The sequence below is a fragment of the Silene latifolia genome, chromosome 2 (assembly GCF_048544455.1).
Source record: "Silene latifolia isolate original U9 population chromosome 2, ASM4854445v1, whole genome shotgun sequence".
In the NCBI taxonomy this organism is placed as follows: domain Eukaryota; kingdom Viridiplantae; phylum Streptophyta; class Magnoliopsida; order Caryophyllales; family Caryophyllaceae; genus Silene; species Silene latifolia.
In genome coordinates this window covers 193,172,646-193,185,907 of record NC_133527.1, presented here as the reverse complement: position 1 = coordinate 193,185,907, position 13,262 = coordinate 193,172,646, and the positions used below count along the sequence as shown (strand labels likewise).

Genomic DNA, 13,262 nt, shown 5'->3' with positions numbered 1-13,262 from the left:
GTTTTATGAAATAATAGAGTGGCACAATTTTTATATAAGTCGTTAATGTAATATCAAAACTAAAAGATTCCAAATTACCAATCAATGATCACAACAAATTCACAACTTAATTTTTGGTATAAATCAGGATATGCGCCGTTGATAATACTGTATGATTCTCTCATCACGTGTGCTCTAGAGGTGATCATGGGCCGGGCCAGTGCGGGCTTGGGCCGGGCCAGTCTCAGCAAAACGGCCCATTTGTGTGGGTCGGGCTAAATGCGTGGGCTTATTTGGCAAGCCCAAACCCGACCCTTATGGGCTAATTCGGGCTTTTGGGACTAAATGGGCTTTTCATGCCTTAACATTTACGCATTACCCTAGAAAATAATAAGTATAATACCTTTAATTACTACTTTAGAAAAATACGTAGTTTATAAAATTGTACAAAATATGATGAAATGCTTATGAATCGGTCTCCAAAATAAAATAAAGACAAACACCGCCACTTTATAATGCTTAATTTTGCATTCGTGATATGATTTATGTTATATTAAACATTGTTTTTAAATCTGTTCCGGGTGTAATTCCAGAGCAGATATTTGTTACCACTCGTAGCTCGCAGAATGATGTCCTTGCTTGAATTCTCCTTATGGTCTCCTGAAACGATGAACAAACTGAGGGCTCGGCTTTGGCCGAGCGTACTCACTGCGACGCTCAAGTCAGTAAACTTAGAGAGAAGTTGTTATAACTTGGCTAAGAGTGTATTGTAGAGAGTTAAGGAAGATATTACCATATGAATAGTGGTTATTAGGTCAATTTTTGTGGATTCTCTCCTCAATGAAGGTTGAGGAGTATTTATAGACTTTCACCTTTTGTCACGTAGTGGCCAAGTGGCCAAGTGGCTTGGCAGGCGGAAAGTCCGTTCTACCCTCGGCCGATGGACCTATGGCAGGCTGGCCGAGGGGTCTTGGATATGAGTACGCGGGCATGTGTCCCGGCTGGCGGGTTGTCAGGCCGAGACCCAGGTGACAGGCCGATGGGATGCATCGGCTAGGCTGTCTAAGTCGTTGACTCTGCTGTGGATACCTTTGACTTTGCTCAATATGTTGACTTGGTCAGCGGTGCAGAATATGCCCCATCAATTTGCCCCCAGCGTAGTCTATGCCGTGGTATGGGCTCCGATGTATGTTGAGCGTATATTCTGTGCAAGTATTTTGCAAAATTTTCTGCAACGGCTTCTTCTGATGCGCCGGCGTGATTCTTGTTAGGCCGTATCATATCCCCCCTCCACATGGATGCGTGAAGGGCATCCGATGTGGAAAAGAATGTGGCGCTGGCCGAGACCCGGGCTGAGAGTGCCGGTTGTTTTTGATTGCCCCCGGCCGGTGCTTCCTAGCTTGGTTGATCAGGTGGCCGGCGGAGAGCAGGTACTTAGGAATTTGTTGAGGAAGGTGAACGGGCGAAGAGATGTGAATGGGCGTGTTGGAGACGCTTGGTTACTGTTGCATTGATTGACGTTCAACTGTTGCAACGATTGACATTCCGCGGTTGCATGTCTGACACGTGTCTGTTTGCTGATTGGTTGACGCTTCATGGGTTGTGCCCTGATTGGTCCTCTTCCATGGGCTTTTTCCTATAAATAGGGCAGTTTTTCCGTGATTTTGGCCATTATTTTCATTTCCTCAAATTTTCTTAAATTTTCTCCCAAAATCTTCATTTCTCTAAACTTTCAAGGGCTGCTTTTTCTTCCAATCTTTAGTCTTCGATCCGGCGAGTGTTTTTCTTCGAGGTAAATAAACAAATTCTCTTCTATTTTGTTAGTATTTGTTGTGAATATGTCTACTGCTGGTGCTGGACCTAGTGAACCTACGTCGGGGGGCCCCAGGTCCCCTTCTCCTGAAGTTGATCCTCGAATTCTGGAGGAATGGGAGGATGATGATTCCTGTGGTGATTTTGGTGATGATTTTGGTGATGAGGTGGAAAGGCCTCGTCCTAGTGAGGGGAGGCAGTACGTTATGGATCACGGCTACGTCTATAAGATCCGTCTTGACCGTACTTGGACTGATAAGCTCGCTAGTTGTTCCGGCGAGAAACTTTTCGGGGGCCATTTCTTCTTTGGTAGGGGATACAAAATCGTCATCCCTGAGGAGGGCCAGGCCGTCTGTTGCCCTCCACCAGGCCATATCGGCGTATACATGCGGCATTTGGAGTACGGGCTCCGGTTTCCGCTGAATGGATACGTTATGGCCATAATTAGAGCCATGAACGTCGCCGTTGCCCAACTGCACCCGTTGGCTATGAGGACCATAATTGGTTTTGTCTGGCTTTGTCTCTTCAAGGGAGAGGCCCCGACGGTGAATTTATTCCGCCGGCTTCACCACCTCAAGCCATCAATCTCTGGCCGTGTCGGATGGTACAGTGTGCAAATGGAGCAGAGTTATGTCTCTGTTGACAAACTTTCTTCTTGCAAGGGTTGGCAAGATCGGTGGGTGTACGTCAAGGTGCCGGATGACTATCCGCTGCCCCTCCTCCTTCCAAAGAACGAGTTAATTTGCGGTGTGAGACTAAGGCGGAGCATGACAGATGGGTCACCCGGACGAAGCTCAAAATGGATGCCAGCAGTGTCTATCTCAAGGAGGATGAGAGGCTGGCAATGAGGCTCTTTGAGGTGGACAAGAGCGGTGTGCCGAAAAGATGGATTCCCCCGACGCAGATCATTCTTCAGGATGAGCCGCTCTGCTATGTCGGCCTCATACCGGCCCTGGCACAGGGTGAGTGGGGTCGGTGTGAGGCCCATCACCGCTCTCAATGTTCCTATTTTTCGAACTTCGGTTTACTTCCTCTACTTAACTCTTCCTTTGTTTCTTTCGCAGACCACTTTGGACCGGACTTGTCTGAGGATATCCTCCGGAGAATGGAGCTGCACAGAGATAAAACCGTTGCTAACTTGCATCCCAAGGCTCTAGCCCATGACCGCAGGGTGTCGCCGAATGACCTTATGGAGCAACGGCTGAAAAGCTTGAGCAGGGAGGAGGCCCAGGCGAAGGTTGTTAGCGGCGTAGTGCGTCGGACGCGGAAAACAAAGTCTTCGGCGGCAACGGCTTCGACACCGGCTCCACCTCCCATCCCTCCCCCTAAGATGGTGGAGATTGTTGATATTCCTGATGAGGGTGACTCTGATGCGGAGGGATCTCCCCTTATCCGCAAGAGGAAAAAGATAGCTTCTGCCGCTGGCGTGGAAGTGCCTACTCCGGCCAAGAAGGCCAAACATGGTACCTATCTATCCTGTGGCTCAAGTTTAGCCAGGCTTTCTGGTATGTCGATACATGTTGATACTGATGCCTTTATTAAAATTTTGCAGACCAGCCTCTGTCGGCTTTCGCTCTCATTGGGCAGCAGGTGGAGGGGACCTCTGCGCAGGTTGGTGATCAAGGCGCCACCGTCAACCCTTCATCCCGAAGGCTTCCTCTCCCCGGCCCGCAGTCAGTGTCGGTCAAAGCGTCACCACCGTCCCTTCATCCCAGAAGGTTTCCGTCTCCCAGCTTATGGAGGAAGGCACGAAGCTAATTAGGGAGCTGGCGAGGTGGAACGTGGTTACCGGTGCTCGTCTCATGGAGCAGGAGAAAGCCGTGGCTCGGGCTGTTCATGAGCGCAATGCCGCTAAGCAGGTGGCTGCGTCGGCGAAGCTGGATCTCCTCAACGAGCAGAGGCTTAGGGGAGTTGCTGAGAAGGCGCTCTTGGCTGAGAAAAAACTCAGGGAGGACGCTGAGAAGGAGGTCCTTCCGAGAGAGCCAAGGTCGAGGTTGCGGCGGCACCCGAAGCCGCGAAGTCCGCTTTGGAGAAGTGTAACCTCGTTCGAGGCATGCCGACCTTTATCTCCAAAGAGAGGAACGAATCCGGGGGACTGTTTAAGGCCCAAAGCGAGGTGATTCGAGTAAAGAGGCCGTCATCAAGCAAAAGGAGGAGGACATTGAGATGCTCCAAACCGTCATGCTTCCCAATCTGTGCGCCGACCCGGGACTTGGCCGAGGGAGCTGCCAGGGAGGTGATCGGGGAGCTTTTCCCTCTTGATGGTTCCTTTCCGTGGGGCAAGTTTGACGAGCTGCTTGATGACAAGCTCGAGGCTAAGGAGAAAGCCGTGGCGGAGAAGGCCAAGGAGGCGGCGAGGGCGAAGATGGAGAAAGAGGCGGGCGCGGAGAAAGCGACTCTTCGAGAAAGCTAAAGCGGCCAAGGAGGAAGCCGAGGATGATGAAGGCGGTGATCTTCGCCGGGCCAAGGCCGAGGCCGCTAGGAAAGCTCGCTGGGTTGCTGTTGAAGAAGATGCGGCTCTCGCTGCGCGGTGGCGAGCAAAGAATAGGCATAGGAGAACAAGTTTACAGCAGATCTGCTTCAGCTCCTCATATACTACCATGTGCTGCTTGATGAGAACAAGTTTACAGCAGATCTGCTTCAGTTCGTTCGGGAGCCAATTATGAAGCCCTTTCTCCCTGCCAACCTTGGTGCTTTAAATGACATATTTGTAGCTTTTGCTTTTCTTTCCTTGTATTTTGTACAACTTTGGTAGGCTGAGTTTTGGCTTATCCCAATGGGGACGGCTGTCATCTCCATTCTTTTTCACCTATAACCTGTTATTATTAACAAGAGTTTGTTTCTTTTGCCTTTGGCATGGCCGAGGCCTTTACTCGTTTTTGTCTGAGTTGCCCTCTTACGTTATTAATTGAGTGTTTCTTTTTGTTTCCGCCCTGGCTTGACCGAGGTAGTTTAGAGTGTGTATCTCAACTGTATTTAACGCTTTCAAGCCATTTTGATTGTTTATCCACCGTGTCCGTCTTGCGCGCGATCGTCGCGATGTCTTCTTTTTCTCGATGGAGATCGCTCTTGTCGGTCATTTACGGTATGAGTCGGCGTCATTCACGGATAGCGTGATCGCATTCGTGATATGATTTATGTTATATTAAACATTGTTTTTAAATGCATTAGGTGTAATTCCGGAGCGATATTTGTTACCACTCGTAGCTCGCACGATGTCCTTGCTTGAATTCTCCTTATGGTCTCCTGAAACGATGAACAAACTGAGGGCTCGGCTTTGGCCGAGCGTACTCACTCCGACGCTCAAGTCAGTAAACTTAGAGAGAAGTTGTTATAACTTGGCTAAGAGTGTATTGTAGAGAGTTAAGGAAGATATTACCATATGAATAGTGGTTATTAGGTCAATTTTTGTGGATCCTCTCCTCAATGAAGGTTGAGGAGTATTTATAACTTTCACCTTTTGTCACGTGGTGCCAGTGGCCAAGTGGCTTGGCGGGCGGAAAGTCAGTTCTACCCTCGTGATGGACCTATGGCGGTCGGCCGGGGGTCTTGGATATGAGTACGCGGGCATGTGTCCCTTGGCGGGTTGTCGGCCGAGACCAGTGTGACAGTAGATGGGATGACGGCTAGGCTGTCTAAGTCGTTGACTCTGCTGTGGATACCTTTGACTTTGCTCAATATGTTGACTTGGTCAGCGGTGCAGAATATGCCCCATCAAAATCTAAAAAAATATATTTGAGTTTTTAAAAAGTTTTTTATAACTTCAATTAACACTATTTTAATAGGTTATATAAGAAAAAAATATTCGATTATTAATAAACATGGACCGGGCTGGGCCAAAATTTGGGCCGAATGCTTACCCCAAGCCCGGCCCAAAAATATGTTTGGCCTTTTCGGGCCATCGCATGGGCTTTTTTGGGCCAAAATAATAGGCCCAAGCCCTTCTCAAAAGTGGGCCGGACCGGGTAGAGTCAATGGACTTGGGCCATTTGATTAGCTCTAGTGTGCTCTCAACAAAAAGGTATTCGACTGACTGAAAAATTTGCTCAATTCTCATGAACCAAATCAAACCACTCAATCCAAGTTCCCGAATTGCGCGCTGCAAACTTTGAAAACTCACACATTCAACCCCATCCGACGGTCCAGATTCTTTAATCCATTATCCATTTAACTTGGTCGAACCCTCCTCTCTCCCTTTTTTTTTTCGCGTCCGAATTTTCACGTAATTCAATCAATTTTTCTCGATTTCGATTTTTCGACGCTAAAAAATGTCGACGGAAAAGGAGAGAGAAACTCAGGCGTAACTCGCGAAACTTGCCGAACAAGCCGAACGTTATGAAGGTATAATTCTTATGATTATGATTACAATTACTCCTTCCGTCCCCGTCAATTCTTTACATTTTCCTTATTTTGGTGTCTTTGTCATTTTGTTTATGTTATAAAGTACTCCCTCCGTCCTAATTATCTGTTTATAATAACAACGATCACAATTATTAATTATATAGTCATGTTGAGTGTCATGAGGCCATCTTAGCCAAAAGCTTGAGTTAGCGGATGGTTGGAGTCCCAATATCGGTTTTATACTCTAACACGGCCCCTCACACGAATGCCCTTTAGGCTGCCACTTTAAAATTGAGGGGGTGAGATTCAAACCCGTGACCATTTCAGCCATTTCAGCCAAAAGCTTAAGCTGATGGTTGGAGTCCAAGATCGTTTTTATACTCTAACATTGAGAAACCTAATTCGTCAATTTGGTGCAATGAGATAAGGAGGAATTGTTAATTTTTGGGGAATTTGATGAATGTGTGAAGGCGTTGTTATTGTGAACATATTCGATTTGAGAAATTGTTAAATTGTTTGACATCTTTGACAATGATAATTGTTGTTCTTGTTGAGTAATTATTGTGTAAGAACCGTCTTATAATTTGAGACGGTCCTTTTATATATAGAAACACTTTGTAATTGGTTAGACGGTCTTATTCTATAATTTGTATTAAATGTTAGAAGGCTTTGGATTATCCTCCTTGCTCTAATGATGACAAAATGATACAGGTATTTACTAGTACACAAAATCTCATTGAAGACGGGCGATATCCGTCAATAAGCTTGTGACAGATACCGTTTCCTCTCACAAAATGTCCATTGAGAGGTGAGTGGGAAGCACATGGGGGGTGCCCCACCTTGTCCCCTCTCCCTTTTTGTGAGAGGTCACAAGCAAGACGCTTTGCTACTAGTATTTTGTTACTTTGCGCCTTTGGAGCTAATTATGTGACAACGGCTTACTTTTGCTTTCTTTTCGCCTTCCTCATAAGATATGTTTAGTGAACCAAAAGTGACGATGCTATAGATCCGATATTACATGGTAAAAGTGAGGATGTTGTGGCTCTTTGGGTGTGTCTATGGAACATTTCGTTTGTCCCTGTCTTATCATCGAATGCTTGATAAATAGTTACTTTGGACTCGGGAGAACTGTAGGAGTACGGAGAAGATGATGTTCAGTTCTTTGCATTTGTGACTGAATTACGGAGAGAAGCTATAATTTAGGATATGGGAAATTTATGCTGTTCTTACTTGTTTGGATTTGATAATGGGCATTTTGACATAGATCATGAACACTAGCCCTTGTTGAGATTTATGAAAATTTATGTTGTAATGTATAGGAGAATTCCGAAACTTAAGGAGTTCTATTGCCCCCAATAACACTGTCAAGTATCCTGTGTCTAATTATAAGTACATCACTCCCAAGTATTGTAATTTTCTAACTGATAACGTGTCTTTTAGAACGGTTACCTAGATAGGTAAGTTTGCCTTCCTTACTGGTTGGCACTAACCAGGCTCCAGCTGTGGTGAGGTTGTTTGCTGGAACGGATTAGTTGGCATTACGTCTCTTCAGTTTGAATTGTGATCAGTTTAACTTCGTTTATCGCTTGTCTATAACTGAATATTGCAACCACGATCCGACTGATAACTTCTAGGCATATTCTGGAGGAATGTTTACCAAATTTAATTTGTTCCAGATTGCTTCTAGCCTATGGTTCGATGACAGTAGTTAATAGATAGTCGATTGATGGTTGTTGATATGTGCAAAAATGGTTGATTGCATGAAAACAGTTGCTAAACTAGATGTTGAGTTGACTGTTGAGGAAAGGAACCTTCTCTCCATGGGTTATAAGAATGTCATTGGTAGTCGGAGAGCATCTTGGCGTATAATGTCTTCAATTGAGCAGAAGGAGGAATCAAAAGGGAATGAGAACAATGTTAAGCTCATCAAGAGTTACCGTCAGAAGGTAGAGGATGAGCTCACTAAGATCGATATGCCAGGATATCTTGGCGATTATAAATGCACATCTGATTCCTCATTCAGGCAGTGGTGAATGACTGTTTTCTGTCACAAGATGTAAGTCATAATGCGATATGAAATTGCATATTCAATTACTGCCTGTGCAAATTATTGCAGTCGGGTAAACTGCTCAACAAGAGTTCTGCTTGTTGCTTTGTGCCTGTCCAACCCGCAACTTTAAATCAGATGATGAATGGAAGGAAGCTGCTGAACAGTCACTGATGACCCAACTAAAAACCGTTTGGCAGATCTTATGATAATGTTCTAACTTGATCATCACACGTTATTAACTTATATATGCAGGGCATGCGATTTGGCCAAACAAGAATTTGATGAAGCCATTGCAGAACTGGACACATTGAATGAGGACTCATATAAGGATTCCACCCTTATTATGCAGCTTTTAAGAGACAATCTTACTCTCTGGACCTCTGATTTGCTTGGAGATGGAAGTACGTACGTGTTTTAATACTAGCATTGATATTGTTAGCGAAATATATAGTATAGACCAACAGTTTCTTGCCATGGCAGATGCACATTTTTTCTGGCAGACCCCATAAACCATTTTTTCTGGCTCTGCCACTGAACACTATTATGATTTTTACGTTGTCATTTGCTTCTAGTCGGTATGTGTAGCGACTTTTTAAACCGCTTTTGATGCAAAAGTTCTTGTATGTGAGGAGAATGATGAAGCCAAACCAGCTGAACCTGAACTAGTTAGTTGAATTCTGATTAAAAGTTTTTTACCCTGGTAAATAAATGCTCAAGTGATATAAAGTATGATGAAGAGGTTAGAATCAGAAGCTAGAAGTAATTAATTGCTCTCTTTTTGTCAGTTCTAGGCTTCGTTTGGCAAGACATTTCAGGTACCTGATTTGGTCAAAGTAGCTTATTTGACCAAAATTTCAGGTAACTTTTTTTTGTAAGCGTTTGGCAAGTAGCTTATTTAACCAAATAAGCTACCTGAAATGAAATGCTACCTAGACTAGCATTTGAGATTTCAGGTACCTGATTTGATTGGATTTTCCGTTTTTACCCCTTAAATTTATGCTATTAAATAATTATCATATCCTTTTACGTCATTTCAACAAAATCAGTTATCTTTTCAGTTAGTTTGCCAAACACTTTTTTAAATAATCAACTACCTTATCAGTTCCTAATTTTCAGCTACCTTATCAATTACCTTTTCAAGTTTCAGTTAGCTTTTTCAGTTTTCAGCTACCTTTTCAGGTTTCAGCTACCTTTTTAGTTAGTTTTACCAAACAGAGATACTCTACTTGTCGTTTATGGTTGCAATTAATAGTAGCCCTGATAAAACCGTAATTTACCGATTTTTAACCTATATTTTGTCTCTTATTGTATCTAATCAATAAATCGTATTAGCTTTATCGACCCATTTTAGTTTTATACTACCTCCGTAACAATCCAAAGATAACACTTGCATAAAGTGTCCCTACCAATCCAAAGGTATACTATAAATTGACTGTAAATTGACAATAATACCCTTATTTTCTCCTTATACTTACATAAATACCAACTTTTGGCCCACACACCAACCCAATAATACAAGCTTGTTTTCCTCTTTTGTCCTCACTTTTATCCTCTTTTCTTGGTTTCCCCAATTTTTACCATGTTACCTTTAAATTGATACGAATGGAGTATTGTTTACATTAGCAGATTATTTTTAAATAAAGTTGTTCCATGTTATTTCTTGTAATTTTGGTACTGCTCTCTATTTTTGTCTTTATAGGTTCAAATCAAGCGGGGACCGAGTGAATAAAGCGGGTTAAGACCGCGTCACGTGAAAACTTTGGCATATTAGCTAGCAGCCTAGCAGGGCCGGCCCAGGGGGTGTTCAACCCGTGCAGCCGCATAGGTCCCCCAATTTTTAGGGGCCCAATATAAAGCCCTGTTTCTTAGTCTTCAAATATTATTATTATGTTGCCATTTTACAACATGAAATAGTCGTTGTCTCAGTGGTATTAGAGTGTATCCTTGCACTCCAAATATCCTGTGTTCGATTCCCCATGGCGTCATTTTTGTGATTAATTTTTCATTTTAAAAATCAAATTAACTTGAAGTTAAGAGAATAGAACCCGCGCCACCTTCATGAGAAGGAATGTAATTAACCAACATGCCAATGGGAATTTACATGATATAAAGGAGGGGAAATTCAATTTATGTATACCTACTGGGCTTTATTAAATCAAATTTGTTTTAATATTTTTAAACAATTATTAATATATATTTATATTATATTAATATAGGTGTGTTTATGTTAAGGGCCTATTTTTTTAATTTCGTACATGGCCCCCAAAATGTCCGGGACGGCCCTGCAGCCTAGCACCAAGTTTTTGGACAAAAGTTTTGAGAGGATTTGGCACTTGGCAAAGACGATTTTTGGGACTTCATTTAATTGTTGTGTAAAACCACTTTATGTACTCCGTATAAGATTAGCCTAATAACTAAAAATCCAAATAAATTAGTTAATAAACTTCTAAAATTTTGATAACCTTAAAGTTTTAAATTGATAAATTGTATATTTAAATATGTTAGTTTTCATCATAAACTGTTGAGTCGTTAAAATAAAATTAAAATATAAATAAACTTAATTGTTTTCTTTGAGCCTCTTTCATTTTGGGCTAATTCTATGTTATAAGACGGTCATATATGAGAGTTATTATTGCAGAACAATTGGGCCCAATTTTGAAGACACTAAAAACAAAGGCGGCTCTGCATTTTTGTTAAAAGAGGAGTCACGTGATAGTGTCATATACGAATAGAAAAAGAGAGCTCCACGTTTTTGTTGCTTTGTTTTTGTTCTGGGCACAAGCATGTAGACTTGTCAAACGGGGCGGGCGGGTTGGGTCTTGGGCCGGGTCGAATACGTGTCCGGATTGGGACAAAGGGTACCTACTATTAAGAATTTATTTTGCCCTAAAATAATAAAATTTTCTTTTAATGGCGGAGTATAAAGCCCGACCTAAAATAATGTAGAAAATTAAAAGTAAAGATGACGGGTTGAATTTTAAGAAAATGTATATCCCATTACATTAAAAAAAATGTTCAATTCATTGTAAATTACAATGCAAAAATCACAATTATTTTTAAAAAATAATGTATTATGATAAGTTGAACTATACAATGAAACCTTCAAGCTATCTGACGCCCTATACCTTGAAAGTTGCACAAATAAAGTGATATTATATTAACATTTTTCATGGGTATATTACACCATATGAGTTTATTTTATAGGTAACTTTTGGTATTTTAGTAAAGTGGTGAGGCTTTCACGCGATATCAAATTTGATATAATTTATCATTCAAGATAAGAAAATTAAAACTTTGTACAAAGTACGGAGTATATAACAAATGCCCATTGACCTTGAAAAGTGGTTAGTTGTGCACTGGCTCCCCCGTACCGTGTGTTGGGTTTCCACTTCGAGTTTTTGAGGAGTTTTGAGGTTGCCAGGATTTGAACCTGTGATCTTCGGTCACACTGGCTCTGATACCATGTTAAATGGTGCAAATGGGCCTAGGCCTTACCCGATTGGAGGAGAGCCGGACCACTCAACAATACAAGGGAGGTTCCATCCTAAAACCAATTGGCAATAGAAGGAGTAGCCCCCTTGGTTTTAAAGTGGTACAATCTCTCTTTCTCCTTCAATGTGGGACACATGGGAGTAGCTATGAAAAAATAAAAATAAAAATAACTGAAATAATATATCAAGGCTAGAATCAATTTGAAGGCAGGACACTATCTCCGACAAACATGATAGAACTTCTGAAACTTTTGGTGATAAGCATAATCATTAGCAACTCATATACTCCGTATTAGGCAAAAATATCAAAATCACTTGCACGATGTAAGGCAAGAGACAATCTTTTTTATTCTACTTGTATGATGATTGCACAATCTTGTACCTAAGCGATTCCGCATATACCTAGAAAAGTTGTACAAAAGTCATCATTAGAAAATAGAAATCAAGAAATTAGGCAAGAAAGTAAGAACTCATTATGCATACATCATATCATAAATTCATAATCATCATAATCATAATAGTTAACAATAAGCAAAGACAAAAAGTAATTAAAGTAGCCAAGCACATAGGAAACTTGAAGCACACAGAAATAGAACGTTTGAAACCTTTTTTTTTATTATACACCCACCAATTGTTTTTTTCCAATTCAAATACAAACTCTAGGAGGTATATACTGGCATAATTAACAACTAGGTTAGACTCCGTGTATACATATGACTTATAATTTTTTTTTCTTTTAATTTCTACTAAATTAGATATATAATAGTGGTATCTCATTACTTATTCATTTTTCTCATCATTACATTTTGTTTTGAGAAATAAAAAGTTGAAATTGAAAATTAATTAAAAGAATTGATAGCATGTTGAAATGTATTTTTATAAGTAATATTTTTTTATACCACAAAGCTAATTATGGGTGAGCAAAACCGCATATCCGATACGGTTTTGGAAACCGTATCGGATATCTGGTTTTTATAACCCCATTTTTTAGTATCCTTATCCGATACGGTTTTTCGGTATATACGAAAACCGTATATCCGGTTTTTCTGTATATCCGGAAATCGTATATCCGGTATCCGGTTTTCAGCCTCATTTATGTAATTTAATATTTTTTTCTTTTCTATGTGTGATTGTTGGTTTTTTCGTAACTTAAAAGTGTTTTAAAAATTTATAAAAGTAAATAATAAAGTTTAATACTAATAAGGTTTAATCACCAACATATTGGATATTTTGTGATTTATTTATATATTTTAATAATTTATTCTAAAAAAAGGCAATCGTATCGGATATCGTATATCCGGTTTCATATTTTGTCGATCCTTATCCGATACGGTTTTTAAAGAACCGTATCGGATATCCGGAAATTCGTATCGGATATCCGGAATCCGTATAATTAAATTCGTATATTGTATAATAAAACTGTATCGTATAATTTTGCTCAGCCCTAAAGCTAATGATTCTGATTTATAAATTTCCTCAATTTTTTGTTTCAAAAGTAATTAAACGGTTTATAATTTTGTTTTATACATAGGATGAGTCAAGTCATTCTTAAATAATAGAATCAGGAAAATATTTAATAAATATTTTAA

General features: G+C 41.0%; 1 pseudogene; it reads left to right on the top strand.

Moving 5' to 3' along the window:
• The first annotated feature begins 5,851 nt into the window (after positions 1-5,851).
• LOC141641858 (14-3-3-like protein GF14 iota) lies at positions 5,852-10,348 on the top strand (annotated as a pseudogene).
• The last annotated feature ends 2,914 nt before the right edge of the window (positions 10,349-13,262 follow it).